Below are 14,620 nucleotides of genomic sequence, written 5' to 3' on the forward strand. Positions count from 1 at the left end.
CATGGAGGTTTCATGTAGTTGACTGGAGGCATAGTGGATGATAACTGACAGTTGGAATGGTTGAACAGTTCAATAGTTGAGTAGTTTCAATGGTTAAATGATTTAATAGTGTATTATTGCAGTGAGGACCTTTATTTTGAAACAGTTGTGGACAGAGGAAGTAGTGAAACAGGATCTGTAGTCTTAATGAGATTGTATGCTTAAAGCCTGAGACAGAAGGTGCTTCTCATAGCGTTTACGCGTCCTCTCTCGCTCCTCACTGATCTACATAAAGAATGATGGAGCTGCAACAATGGGATAGTCTAGCCCTTCTTCTATCTTTCTTTATGTAGATCATTGAGGATCGAGGATCGAGGGATGACATATAAACGCTGCTTGAGAGGGACCCACAGTAAATACTTTAAAAGTTGTATGTAGATAGTCTAATTAATGTTGATAGATAGAATGTTTAATGGATGTTGATAGGCAGATTGTTTAATAGATATTGATTGACAGTTTAATGGGTGGATGAGTGAATGGTCTGAAGAAGATGAATGGATAGAAGGTTGGATGGAATGTGCCTTATATTCTTGTTAAGAGAGACACTGATACAGCTCTCTGAGAGTAGTTGACACAGGTGTAATCAATTTAACTGGCTAGTCTTAAGAGTATCTTAAAGCCTGAGACAGAGTAAATAATTTAAAAGTTGAATGTAGATAGTCTAATTAATGTTGATAGACAGAGAGTTTAATGGATGTTAGACAGATTGTTTAATAGATGTTGATAGACAGTTTAATGGGTGGATGAGTGAATGGTCTGAAGAAGATGAATGGATAGAATGTTGGATGGAATGTGCCTTATATTCTTGTAGAATGGAGAGACACAGCTCTCTACTGAGAGTAGTGGATACAGATACAGGTGTAATCAATTTAACTGGCTAGTCTTAAGAGAGCCAGCCTGAGACAGAGTAGATTGTTTAAAAGTTCAATGTAGAGCGTCTAATTGATGTTGTTGATAGGCAGACTGTTTAGAATGGGTGGATGAGTGAATGGTTTGAAGAAGATGAATGGATATAAAGTTGGATGGAATTAGGAGGACTTATTTTGATACTGTTGTGCGCAGAGGATACAGGGGAACAGAATATGTAGTCTTCAGAGAGGAGCCTGAGAGAAACTGACAGTTGGTGCCCAGGTGGCTGACCAGCTGGGGTAACATTCTAATTGCTGCCGTGATGTCATAATGAGCAATGTTAAGTCTATGGGGGAAATGGTGATAGTTTTTAACTAATAGTTTAAAAAGTATAAAAGTTACAAAGTTGAAAAATATAAAGCACATATGGCATAAGCAAGACCTACGCAACAAAGTTTGAATGAAGTTTCTACGTTAAACGGTTGAAGCTGAATTGCGAGCGTTAGAAGAAGAAGTTTAATAATAACTAGAAATGCAATTCCAAGGAATTACCAGTGCATGAAAATGCAAAAATAGATAGATAATGTAGATATGGTTACTAAGGTGTAGCTAGGGTAAACATGGTGGTTGCATAGTTTACAGAGAGTTGATAGTGTGAAGGTAGACAGTTTAAAGATGAAACATTCCTGTTTTAACTTAACTAATGATTTCTAGCAGTTACGTTAAAAATGCTAATTATGCTAGCAATGCTAACTTTACTAACAATGCTAACCAGGTTGATTAGCTAACTTAACCGATGATTTCTAGCAGTAATGCTAAAAATGCTAACTATGCTAACAATGCTAAATTTGCTAACAATGCTAACCAGGTTGATTAGCTAACTTAGTTGATGATTTTTTACAGTTATGCTAAAAATATTAACAATGCTAACTATGCTAACCATGCTAACTAGCTAACTTGCTAGTTAGGACTTTTATTTTGAAACATTTGTTGCTAGGGTATCCATGGTGGCCACTATCAGGAATAAAGAAGTTACTGTAGTAAAATCATGTTGGTTGCTATGGAAACGGTCATAAACGCTTAATTTTAATGGTTGCTATGTTGGTTGCCAGGTACATGGAGGTTTCATGTAGTTGACTGGAGGCATAGTTGATGATAACTGACAGTTGGAATGGTTGAACAGTTCAATAGTTGAGTAATTTCAACGGTTAAATTATTTAATAGTGTATTATTGCAGTGAGGACTTTTATTTTGAAACAGTTGTGGACAGAGGAAACAGTAAACAGGATATGTAGTCTTCTGAGAGACTGTATGCTTAAAGCCAGAGAGCTGCTGCAGGTGGGGCTGGCCACCTGGCATAAGATTCTAATTGCTTAACGACCCGATTGTGATGTCATAGAGGCCAATGTAAAGTCTATGGGGAAATTTTAATAGTTTTTAATTTATAGTTTAAAAAGTATAAAAGTTACAAAGTTGAAACATACAAAGCACACATGTCCTAAATAAGACCTACGCAACAACGTTTGAATGAAGTTTCTACGTTAAACGGTTGAAGCTGCATTAAACACGTTAGAAGAAGAATAATAAGAATAAGAAAACTTGGAATAACAGTATAGTGCATTTTCATGCACTATAATAATAAGAAGAATAGGAAGAACAGTACAGTGCATTTTCATGCACTGTAATAAGAAGACTTGGAATAACAGTACAGTGCATTTTCATGCACTGTAATAACTAGAAATGCAATTCCAAGGAATTACCAGTGCATGAAAATGCAAAAATAGATAGATAATGTAGATATGGTTACTAAGGTGTAGCTAGGGTAAACATGGTGGTTGCATAGTTTACAGAGAGTTGATAGTGTGAAGGTAGACAGTTTAAAGATGAAACGTTCCAGTTCTATCTTAACTAATGATTTCTATTCATGTTAAAATGTTGATTAGCTAACTTAGCTAATGATTTCTAGCAGTTACGCTAAAAATGCTTATTATGCTAGCAATGCTAACTTTACTAACAATGCTAACCAGGTTGATTAGCTAACTTAACCGATGATTTCTAGCAGTAATGCTAAAAATGTTAACTATGCTAACAATGCTAAATTTGCTAACAATGCTAACCAGGTTGATTAGCTAACTTAGTTGATGATTTTTTGCAGTTATGCTAAAAATCCTAACTATGCTTACAATGCTAACAATGCTAACCATGCTAACTAGCTAACTTGCTAGTGAGGACTTTTATTTTGAAACATTTGTTGCTAGGGTATCCATGGTGGCCACTATCAGGAAACAAGAAGTTACTGCAGTATAATCATGTTGGTTGCTATGGAAACGGCCATAAACACTTAATTTTAATGGTTGCTATGTTGGTTGCTAGGTACATCGAGGTTTCATGTAGTTGACTGGAGGCATAGTGGATGATAACTGACAGTTGGAATGGTTGAACAGTTCAATAGTTGAGTAGTTTCAATGGTTAAATGATTTAATAGTGTATTATTGCAGTGAGGACCTTTATTTTGAAACAGTTGTGGACAGAGGAAGTAGTGAAACAGGATCTGTAGTCTTAATGAGATTGTATGCTTAAAGCCTGAGACAGAAGGTGCCTCTCATAGCGTTTACGCGTCCTCTCTCGCTCCTCACTGATCTACATAAAGAATGATGGAGCGGCAACAATGGGATAGTCTAGCCCTTCTTCTATCTTTCTTCATGTAGATCATTGAGGATCGAGGAGCGAGGGAGGACATATAAACGCTGCTTGAGAGGGACCCACAGTAAATACTTTAAAAGTTGTATGTAGATAGTCTAATTAATGTTGATAGATAGAATGTTTAATGGATGTTGATAGGCAGATTGTTTAATAGATATTGATTGACAGTTTAATGGGTGGATGAGTGAATGGTCTGAAGAAGATGAATGGATAGAAGGTTGGATGGAATGTGCCTTATATTCTTGTTAAGAGAGACACTGATACAGCTCTCTGAGAGTAGTTGACACAGGTGTAATCAATTTAACTGGCTAGTCTTAAGAGAGCCAGCGTGTACTCTTAAAGCCTGAGACAGTAAATAATTTAAAAGTTGAATGTAGATAGTCTAATTAATGTTGATAGACAGAGAGTTTAATGGATGTTGATAGACAGATTGTTTAATAGATGTTGATAGACAGTTTAATGGGTGGATGAGTGAATGGTCTGAAGAAGATGAATGGATAGAATGTTGGATGGAATGTGCCTTATATTCTTGTAGAATGGAGAGACACAGCTCTCTACTGAGAGTAGTGGATACAGATACAGGTGTAATCAATTTAACTGGCTAGTCTTAAGAGAGCCAGCCTGAGACAGAGTAGATTGTTTAAAAGTTCAATGTAGAGCGTCTAATTGATGTTGTTGATAGGCAGACTGTTTAGAATGGGTGGATGAGTGAATGGTTTGAAGAAGATGAATGGATATAAAGTTGGATGGAATTAGGAGGACTTATTTTGATACTGTTGTGCGCAGAGGATACAGGGGAACAGAATATGTAGTCTTCAGAGAGGAGCCTGAGAGAAACTGACAGTTGGTGCCCAGGTGGCTGACCAGCTGGGGTAACATTCTAATTGCTGCCGTGATGTCATAATGAGCAATGTTAAGTCTATGGGGGAAATGGTGATAGTTTTTAACTAATAGTTTAAAAAGTATAAAAGTTACAAAGTTGAAAAATACAAAGCACATATGGCATAAGCAAGACCTACGCAACAAAGTTTGAATGAAGTTTCTACGTTAAACGGTTGAAGCTGAATTGCGAGCGTTAGAAGAAGAAGTTTAATAATAATAACTAGAAATGCAATTCCAAGGAATTACCAGTGCATGAAAATGCAAAAATAGATAGATAATGTAGATATGGTTACTAAGGTGTAGCTAGGGTAAACATGGTGGTTGCATAGTTTACAGAGAGTTGATAGTGTGAAGGTAGACAGTTTAAAGATGAAACGTTACAGTTCTAACTTAACTAATGATTTCTATTCATGTTAAAATGTTGATTAGCTAACTTAGCTAATGATTTCTAGCAGTTACGCTTAAAATGCTTATTATGCTAGCAATGCTAACTTTACTAACAATGCTAACCAGGTTGATTAGCTAACTTAACCGATGATTTCTAGCAGTAATGCTAAAAATGCTAACTATGCTAACAATGCTAAATTTGCTAACAATGCTAACCAGGTTGATTAGCTAACTTAGTTGATGATTTTTTAAAGTTATGCTAAAAATGCTAACTATGCTAACAATGCTAACTATGCTAACCATGCTAACTAGCTAACTTGCTAGTGAGGACTTTTATTTTGAAACATTTGTTGCTAGGGTATCCATAGTGGCCACTATCAGGAAACAAGAAGTTACTGCAGTATAATCATGTTGGTTGCTATGGAAACGGTCATAAACACTTAATTTTAATGGTTGCTATGTTGGTTGCTAGGTACATGGAGGTTTCATGTAGTTGACTGGAGGCATAGTGGATGATAACTGACAGTTGGAATGGTTGAACAGTTCAATAGTTGAGTAGTTTCAATGGTTAAATGATTTAATAGTGTATTATTGCAGTGAGGACCTTTATTTTGAAACAGTTGTGGACAGAGGAAGCAGTGAAACAGGATCTGTAGTCTTAATGAGATTGTATGCTTAAACCCTGAGACAGAAGGTGCCTCTCATATAGTGTTTACGCGTCCTCTCTCGCTCCTCACTGATCTACATAAAGAATGATGGAGCGGCAATAATGGGATAGTCTAGCCCTTCTTCTATCTTTCTTTATGTAGATCATTGAGGATCGAGGAGCGAGGGAGGACATATAAACGCTGCTTGAGAGGGACCCACAGTAAATACTTTAAAAGTTGTATGTAGATAGTCTAATTAATGTTGATAGACAGAATGTTTAATGGATGTTGATAGGCAGATTGTTTAATAGATATTGATTGACAGTTTAATGGGTGAATGAGTGAATGGTCTGAAGAAGATGAATGGATAGAAGGTTGGATGGAATGTGCCTTATATTCTTGTTAAGAGAGACACTGATACAGCTCTCTGAGAGTAGTTGACACAGGTGTAATCAATTTAACTGGCTAGTCTTAAGAGAGCCAGAATACTCTTAAAGCCTGAGACAGAGTAAATAATTTAAAAGTTGAATGTAGATAGTCTAATTAATGTTGATAGACAGAGAGTTTAATGGATGTTGATAGACAGATTGTTTAATAGATGTTGATAGACAGTTTAATGGGTGGATGAGTGAATGGTCTGAAGAAGATGAATGGATAGAATGTTGGATGGAATGTGCCTTATATTCTTGTAGAATGGAGAGACACGGCTCTCTACTGAGAGTAGTGGATACAGATACAGGTGTAATCAATTTAACTGGCTAGTCTTAAGAGAGCCAGCCTGAGACAGAGTAGATTGTTTAAAAGTTGAATGTAGAGCGTCTAATTGATGATAGGCAGACTGTTTAGAATGGGTGGATGAGTGAATGGTTTGAAGAAGATGAATGGATATAAAGTTGGATGGAATTAGGAGGACTTATTTTGATACTGTTGTGCGCAGAGGATACAGGGGAACAGAATATGTAGTCTTCAGAGAGGAGCCTGAGAGAAACTGACAGTTGGTGCCCAGGTGGCTGACCAGCTGGGGTAACATTCTAATTGCTGCCGTGATGTCATAATGAGCAATGTTAAGTCTATGGGGGAAATGGTGATAGTTTTTAACTAATAGTTTAAAAAGTATAAAAGTTACAAAGTTGAAAAATACAAAGCACATATGGCATAAGCAAGACCTACGCAACAAAGTTTGAATGAAGTTTCTACGTTAAACGGTTGAAGCTGAATTGCGAGCGTTAGAAGAAGAAGTTTAACTAGAAATGCAATTCCAAGGAATTACCAGTGCATGAAATGCAAAAATAGATAGATAATGTAGATATGGTTACTAAGGTGTAGCTAGGGTAAATATGGTGGTTGCATAGTTCACAGAGAGTTGATAGTGTGAAGGTAGACAGTTTAAAGCTGAAACATTTTGATTTGCTGATTTCTATTCATGTTAAAATGTTAACTATGGTAACAATGATAACCAGGTTGATTGGTTAACTTAGCTACTGATTTCATGCAGTAATGGTAAAAATGTTAACTATGCTAACTATGCTCACAGTGTTAACCAGGTTGATTAGCTAACTTAGCTAATGATTTCTAGCAGTTATGCTAAAAATGCTAACTATGCTAGCAATGCTAACTATGGTAACAATGCTAACTTAAACTAACAATGCTAACCAGGTTGATTAGCTAACTTAACTGATGATTTCTAGCAATAATGCTAAAAATGCTAACTATGCTAAAATTGCTAACAATGCTAACCAGGTTGATTAGCTAACTTAGTTAGATGTTTTTTGCAGTTATGCTAAAAATGTTAACTATGCTAACAATGTTAACTATGCTAACCATGCTAACTAGCTAACTTGCTAGTGAGGACTTTTATTTTGAAACATTTGTTGCTAGGGTATCCATGGTGGCCACTATCAGGAAGCAAGAAGTTACTGCAGCATAATCATGTTGGTTGCTATGGAAACGGTCATAAACGCTTAATTTTAATGGTTGGTATGTTGATTGCTAGGTACATGGAGGTTTCGTGTAGTTGACTGGAGGCATAGTTGATAACTGACAGTTGGAATGGTTGAACAGTTAAATAGTTGAGTAGTTACAATGGTTAAATGATTTAATAGTGTATTATTGCAGTGAGGACCTTTATTTTGAAACAGTTGTGGACAGAGGAAGTAGTGAAACAGAATCTGTAGTCTAAATGAGATTGTATGCTTAAAGCCTGAGACAGAAGGTGCCTCTCATATAGCGTTTACGCGTCCTCTCTCGCTCCTCGATCCTCACTGATCTACATAAAGAATGATGGAGCGGCAACAATGGGATAGTCTAGCCCTTCTTCTATCTTTCTTTATGTAGATCATTGAGGATCGAGGAGCGAGGGAGGACATATAAACGCTGCTTGAGAGGCACCCACAGTAAATACTTTGAAAGTTGTATGTAGATAGTCTAATTAATGTTGATAGACAGAATGTTTAATGGATGTTGATAGGCAGATTGTTTAATAGATATTGATTGACAGTTTAATGGGTGGATGAGTGAATGGTCTGAAGAAGATGAATGGATAGAAGGTTGGATGGAATGTGCCTTATATTCTTGTTAAGAGAGACACTGATACAGCTCTCTGAGAGTAGTTGATACAGGTGTAATCAATTTAACTGGCTAGTCTTAAGAGAGAGTGTGCTTAAAGCCTGAGACAGAGTAAATCATTTAAAAGTTGAATGTAGATAGTCTAATTAATGTTGATAGACAGAGAGTTTAATGGATGTTGATAGGCAGATTGTTTAATAGATGTTGATAGACAGTTTAATGGGTGGATGAGTGAATGGTCTGAAGAAGATGAATGGATAGAAAGTTGGATGGAATGTGCCTTATATTCTTGTAGACTGGAGAGACACAGTTCTCTACTGAGAGTAGTGGATACAGATACAGGTGTAATCAATTTAACTGGCTAGTCTTAAGAGAGCCAGTGTATGTAGCCTGAGAGAGAGAGAGAGCTGCTGCACCTGGACTGGCCACCTGGCGTAACATTCTAATTGCTGCCGTGATGTCATAATGAGCAATGTTAAGTCTATGGGGAAATGTTTAATAGTTTTTAATTTACAGTTTAAAAAGTATAAAAGTTCCAAAGTTGAAAAATATATTGCACAGGTCTCCTTAGTAAGACCTACGTAGCAAAGTTTGAATCAAGTTTCTACGTTAAACGGTTCAAGCTGAATTGCGAGCGTTAGAAGAAAAAGAATAATAATAAGAAACCTAGGAAGAACAATATAGTGCATTTTCATGCACTATAATAATAATAACTAGAAATGCAATTCCAAGGAATTACCAGTGCATGAAAATGCAAAAATAGATAGATAATGTAGATATGGTTACTAAGGTGTAGCTAGGGTAAACATGGTGGTTGCATAGTTTACAGAGAGTTGATAGTGTGAAGGTAGACAGTTTAAAGATGAAACGTTACAGTTCTAACTTAACTAATGATTTCTATTCATGTTAAAATGTTGATTAGCTAACTTAGCTAATGATTTCTAGCAGTTACGCTTAAAATGCTTATTATGCTAGCAATGCTAACTTTACTAACAATGCTAACCAGGTTGATTAGCTAACTTAACCGATGATTTCTAGCAGTAATGCTAAAAATGCTAACTATGCTAACAATGCTAAATTTGCTAACAATGCTAACCAGGTTGATTAGCTAACTTAGTTGATGATTTTTTAAAGTTATGCTAAAAATGCTAACTATGCTAACAATGCTAACTATGCTAACCATGCTAACTAGCTAACTTGCTAGTGAGGACTTTTATTTTGAAACATTTGTTGCTAGGGTATCCATAGTGGCCACTATCAGGAAACAAGAAGTTACTGCAGTATAATCATGTTGGTTGCTATGGAAACGGTCATAAACACTTAATTTTAATGGTTGCTATGTTGGTTGCTAGGTACATGGAGGTTTCATGTAGTTGACTGGAGGCATAGTGGATGATAACTGACAGTTGGAATGGTTGAACAGTTCAATAGTTGAGTAGTTTCAATGGTTAAATGATTTAATAGTGTATTATTGCAGTGAGGACCTTTATTTTGAAACAGTTGTGGACAGAGGAAGCAGTGAAACAGGATCTGTAGTCTTAATGAGATTGTATGCTTAAACCCTGAGACAGAAGGTGCCTCTCATATAGTGTTTACGCGTCCTCTCTCGCTCCTCACTGATCTACATAAAGAATGATGGAGCGGCAATAATGGGATAGTCTAGCCCTTCTTCTATCTTTCTTTATGTAGATCATTGAGGATCGAGGAGCGAGGGAGGACATATAAACGCTGCTTGAGAGGGACCCACAGTAAATACTTTAAAAGTTGTATGTAGATAGTCTAATTAATGTTGATAGACAGAATGTTTAATGGATGTTGATAGGCAGATTGTTTAATAGATATTGATTGACAGTTTAATGGGTGAATGAGTGAATGGTCTGAAGAAGATGAATGGATAGAAGGTTGGATGGAATGTGCCTTATATTCTTGTTAAGAGAGACACTGATACAGCTCTCTGAGAGTAGTTGACACAGGTGTAATCAATTTAACTGGCTAGTCTTAAGAGAGCCAGAATACTCTTAAAGCCTGAGACAGAGTAAATAATTTAAAAGTTGAATGTAGATAGTCTAATTAATGTTGATAGACAGAGAGTTTAATGGATGTTGATAGACAGATTGTTTAATAGATGTTGATAGACAGTTTAATGGGTGGATGAGTGAATGGTCTGAAGAAGATGAATGGATAGAATGTTGGATGGAATGTGCCTTATATTCTTGTAGAATGGAGAGACACGGCTCTCTACTGAGAGTAGTGGATACAGATACAGGTGTAATCAATTTAACTGGCTAGTCTTAAGAGAGCCAGCCTGAGACAGAGTAGATTGTTTAAAAGTTGAATGTAGAGCGTCTAATTGATGATAGGCAGACTGTTTAGAATGGGTGGATGAGTGAATGGTTTGAAGAAGATGAATGGATATAAAGTTGGATGGAATTAGGAGGACTTATTTTGATACTGTTGTGCGCAGAGGATACAGGGGAAGAGAATATGTAGTCTTCAGAGAGGAGCCTGAGAGAAACTGACAGTTGGTGCCCAGGTGGCTGACCAGCTGGGGTAACATTCTAATTGCTGCCGTGATGTCATAATGAGCAATGTTAAGTCTATGGGGAAATTGTTAATAGTTTTTATTTAATAGTTCAAAAAGTATAAAAGTTACAAAGTTGAAAAATACAAAGCACACATGGCATAAGCAAGTCCTACGCAACAACGTTTGAATGAAGTTTCTACGTTAAACGGTTGAAGCTGAATTGCGAGCGTTAGAAGAAGAAGTTTAATAAAAAGCCTAGGAAGAACAGTACAGTGCATTTTCATGCACTGTAATAAGAAGAATAGGAAGAACAGTACAGTGCATTTTCATGCACTGTAATAACTAGAAATGCAATTCCAAGGAATTACCAGTGCATGAAATGCAAAAATAGATAGATAATGTAGATATGGTTACTAAGGTGTAGCTAGGGTAAATATGGTGGTTGCATAGTTTACAGAGAGTTGATAGTGTGAAGGTAGACAGTTTAAAGCGGAAACATTTTGATTTGCTGATTTCTATTCATGTTAAAATGTTAACTATGGTAACAATGATAACCAGGTTGATTGGTTAACTTAGCTACTGATTTCATGCAGTAATGGTAAAAATGTTAACTATGCTAACTATGCTCACAGTGTTAACCAGGTTGATTAGCTAACTTAGCTAATGATTTCTAGCAGTTATGCTAAAAATGCTAACTATGCTAGCAATGCTAACTATGGTAACAATGCTAACTTAAACTAACAATGCTAACCAGGTTGATTAGCTAACTTAACTGATGATTTCTAGCAATAATGCTAAAAATGCTAACTATGCTAAAATTGCTAACAATGCTAACCAGGTTGATTAGCTAACTTAGTTAGATGTTTTTTGCAGTTATGCTAAAAATGCTAACTATGCTAACAATGTTAACTATGCTAACCATGCTAACTAGCTAACTTGCTAGTGAGGACTTTTATTTTGAAACATTTGTTGCTAGGGTATCCATGGTGGCCACTATCAGGAAGCAAGAAGTTACTGCAGCATAATCATGTTGGTTGCTATGGAAACGGTCATAAACGCTTAATTTTAATGGTTGGTATGTTGATTGCTAGGTACATGGAGGTTTCGTGTAGTTGACTGGAGGCATAGTTGATAACTGACAGTTGGAATGGTTGAATAGTTAAATAGTTGAGTAGTTACAATGGTTAAATGATTTAATAGTGTATTATTGCAGTGAGGACCTTTATTTTGAAACAGTTGTGGACAGAGGAAGTAGTGAAACAGAATCTGTAGTCTAAATGAGATTGTATGCTTAAAGCCTGAGACAGAAGGTGCCTCTCATATAGCGTTTACGCGTCCTCTCTCGCTCCTCGATCCTCACTGATCTACATAAAGAATGATGGAGCGGCAACAATGGGATAGTCTAGCCCTTCTTCTATCTTTCTTTATGTAGATCATTGAGGATCGAGGAGCGAGGGAGGACATATAAACGCTGCTTGAGAGGCACCCACAGTAAATACTTTGAAAGTTGTATGTAGATAGTCTAATTAATGTTGATAGACAGAATGTTTAATGGATGTTGATAGGCAGATTGTTTAATAGATATTGATTGACAGTTTAATGGGTGGATGAGTGAATGGTCTGAAGAAGATGAATGGATAGAAGGTTGGATGGAATGTGCCTTATATTCTTGTTAAGAGAGACACTGATACAGCTCTCTGAGAGTAGTTGATACAGGTGTAATCAATTTAACTGGCTAGTCTTAAGAGAGAGTGTTCTTAAAGCCTGAGACAGAGTAAATCATTTAAAAGTTGAATGTAGATAGTCTAATTAATGTTGATAGACAGAGAGTTTAATGGATGTTGATAGGCAGATTGTTTAATAGATGTTGATAGACAGTTTAATGGGTGGATGAGTGAATGGTCTGAAGAAGATGAATGGATAGAAAGTTGGATGGAATGTGCCTTATATTCTTGTAGACTGGAGAGACACAGCTCTCTTCTGAGAGTAGTGGATACAGATACAGGTGTAATCAATTTAACTGGCTAGTCTTAAGAGAGCCAGTGTATGTAGCCTGAGAGAGAGAGAGAGCTGCTGCACCTGGACTGGCCACCTGGCGTAACATTCTAATTGCTGCCGTGATGTCATAATGAGCAATGTTAAGTCTATGGGGAAATGTTTAATAGCTTTTAATTTACAGTTTAAAAAGTATAAAAGTTCCAAAGTTGAAAAATATATTGCACAGGTCTCCTTAGTAAGACCTACGTAGCAAAGTTTGAATCAAGTTTCTACGTTAAACGGTTCAAGCTGAATTGCGAGCGTTAGAAGAAAAAGAATTATAACTAGAAATGCAATTCCAAGGAATTACCAGTGCATGAAAATGAAAAAATAGATAGATAATGTAGATATGGTTACTAAGGTGTAGCTAGGGTAAACATGGTGGTTGCATAGTTTACAGAGAGTTGATAGTGTGAAGGTAGACAGTTTAAAGATGAAACATTCCAGCTCTAACTTAACTAATGATTTCTATCCATGTTAAAATGTTGATTAGCTAACTTAGGTAATGATTTCTAGCAGTTACGCTAAAAATGCTAATTATGCTAGCAATGCTAACTTTACTAACAATGCTAACCAGGTTGATTAGCTAACTTAACCGATGATTTCTAGCAGTAATGCTAAAAATGCTAACTATGCTAACAATGCTAAATTTGCTAGTAATGCTAACCAGGTTGATTAGCTAACTTAGTTGACGTTTTTTGCAGTTATGCTAAAAATGCTAACTATGCTAACCATGCTAACTAGCTAACTTGCTAGTGAGGACTTTTATTTTGAAACATTTGTTGCTAGGGTATCCATGGTGGCCACTATCAATAAACAAGAAGATACTGCAGTATAATCATGTTGGTTGCTATGGAAACGGTCATAAACACTTAATTTTAATGGTTGCTTTGTTGGTTGCTAGGTACATGGAGGTTTCATGTAGTTGACTGGAGGCATAGTGGATGATAACTGACAGTTGGAATGGTTGAACAGTTCAATAGTTGAGTAGTTTCAATGGTTAAATGATTTAATAGTGTATTATTGCAGTGAGGACTTTTATTTTGAAACAGTTGTGGACAGAGGAAACAGTTAACAGGATATATGTAGTCTTCTGAGAGACTGTATGCTTAAAGCCAGAGAAACTGACAGTTGGTGCCCAGGTGGCCGGCCACCTGGCGTAAGATTCTAATTGCTGCCGTGATGTCATAATGAGCAATGTTAAGTCTATGGGGGAAATTATAATAGTTTTTAACTAATAGTTTAAAAAGTATAAAAGTTACAAAGTTGAAAAATACAAAGCACACATGGCATAAGCAAGACCTACGCAACAACGTTTGAATGAAGTTTCTACGTTAAACGGTTCAAGCTGAATTGCGTGCGTTAGAAGAAGAATAATAAGAAGTTGCGGAAGAAGACTTGGAAGAACAGTATAGTGCATTTTCATGCACTATAACTAGAAATGCAATTCCAAGGAATTACCAGTGCATGAAAATGCAAAAATAGATAGATAATGTAGATGGTTACTAAGGTGTAGCTAGGGTAAACATGGTGGTTGCATAGTTTACAGAGAGTTGATAGTGTGAAGGTAGACAGTTTAAAGCTGAAACATTCCAGTTCTAACTTAACTAATGATTTCTATTCATGTTAAAATGTTGATAAGCTAACTTAGCTAATGATTTCTAGCAGTTGTGCTAAAAATGTTAATTATGCTAGCAATGCTGACTTTACTAACAATGCTGACCAGGTTGATTAGCTAACTTAACCGATGATTTCTAGCAGTAATGCTAAAAATGTTAACTATGCTAACAATGCTAGATTTGCTAACAATGCTAACCAGGTTGATTAGCTAACTTAGTTGATGCAGTTATGCTAAAAATGTTAGCTATGCTAACAATGCTAACCATGCTAACTAGATCACTTGCTAGTGAGGACTTTTATTTTGAAACATTTGTTGCTAGGGTATCCATGGTGGCCACTATCAGGAAACAAGAAGTTACTGCAGTAT

Source organism: Sardina pilchardus, chromosome 10, assembly GCF_963854185.1.
Source record: "Sardina pilchardus chromosome 10, fSarPil1.1, whole genome shotgun sequence".
Taxonomy (NCBI): domain Eukaryota; kingdom Metazoa; phylum Chordata; class Actinopteri; order Clupeiformes; family Clupeidae; genus Sardina; species Sardina pilchardus.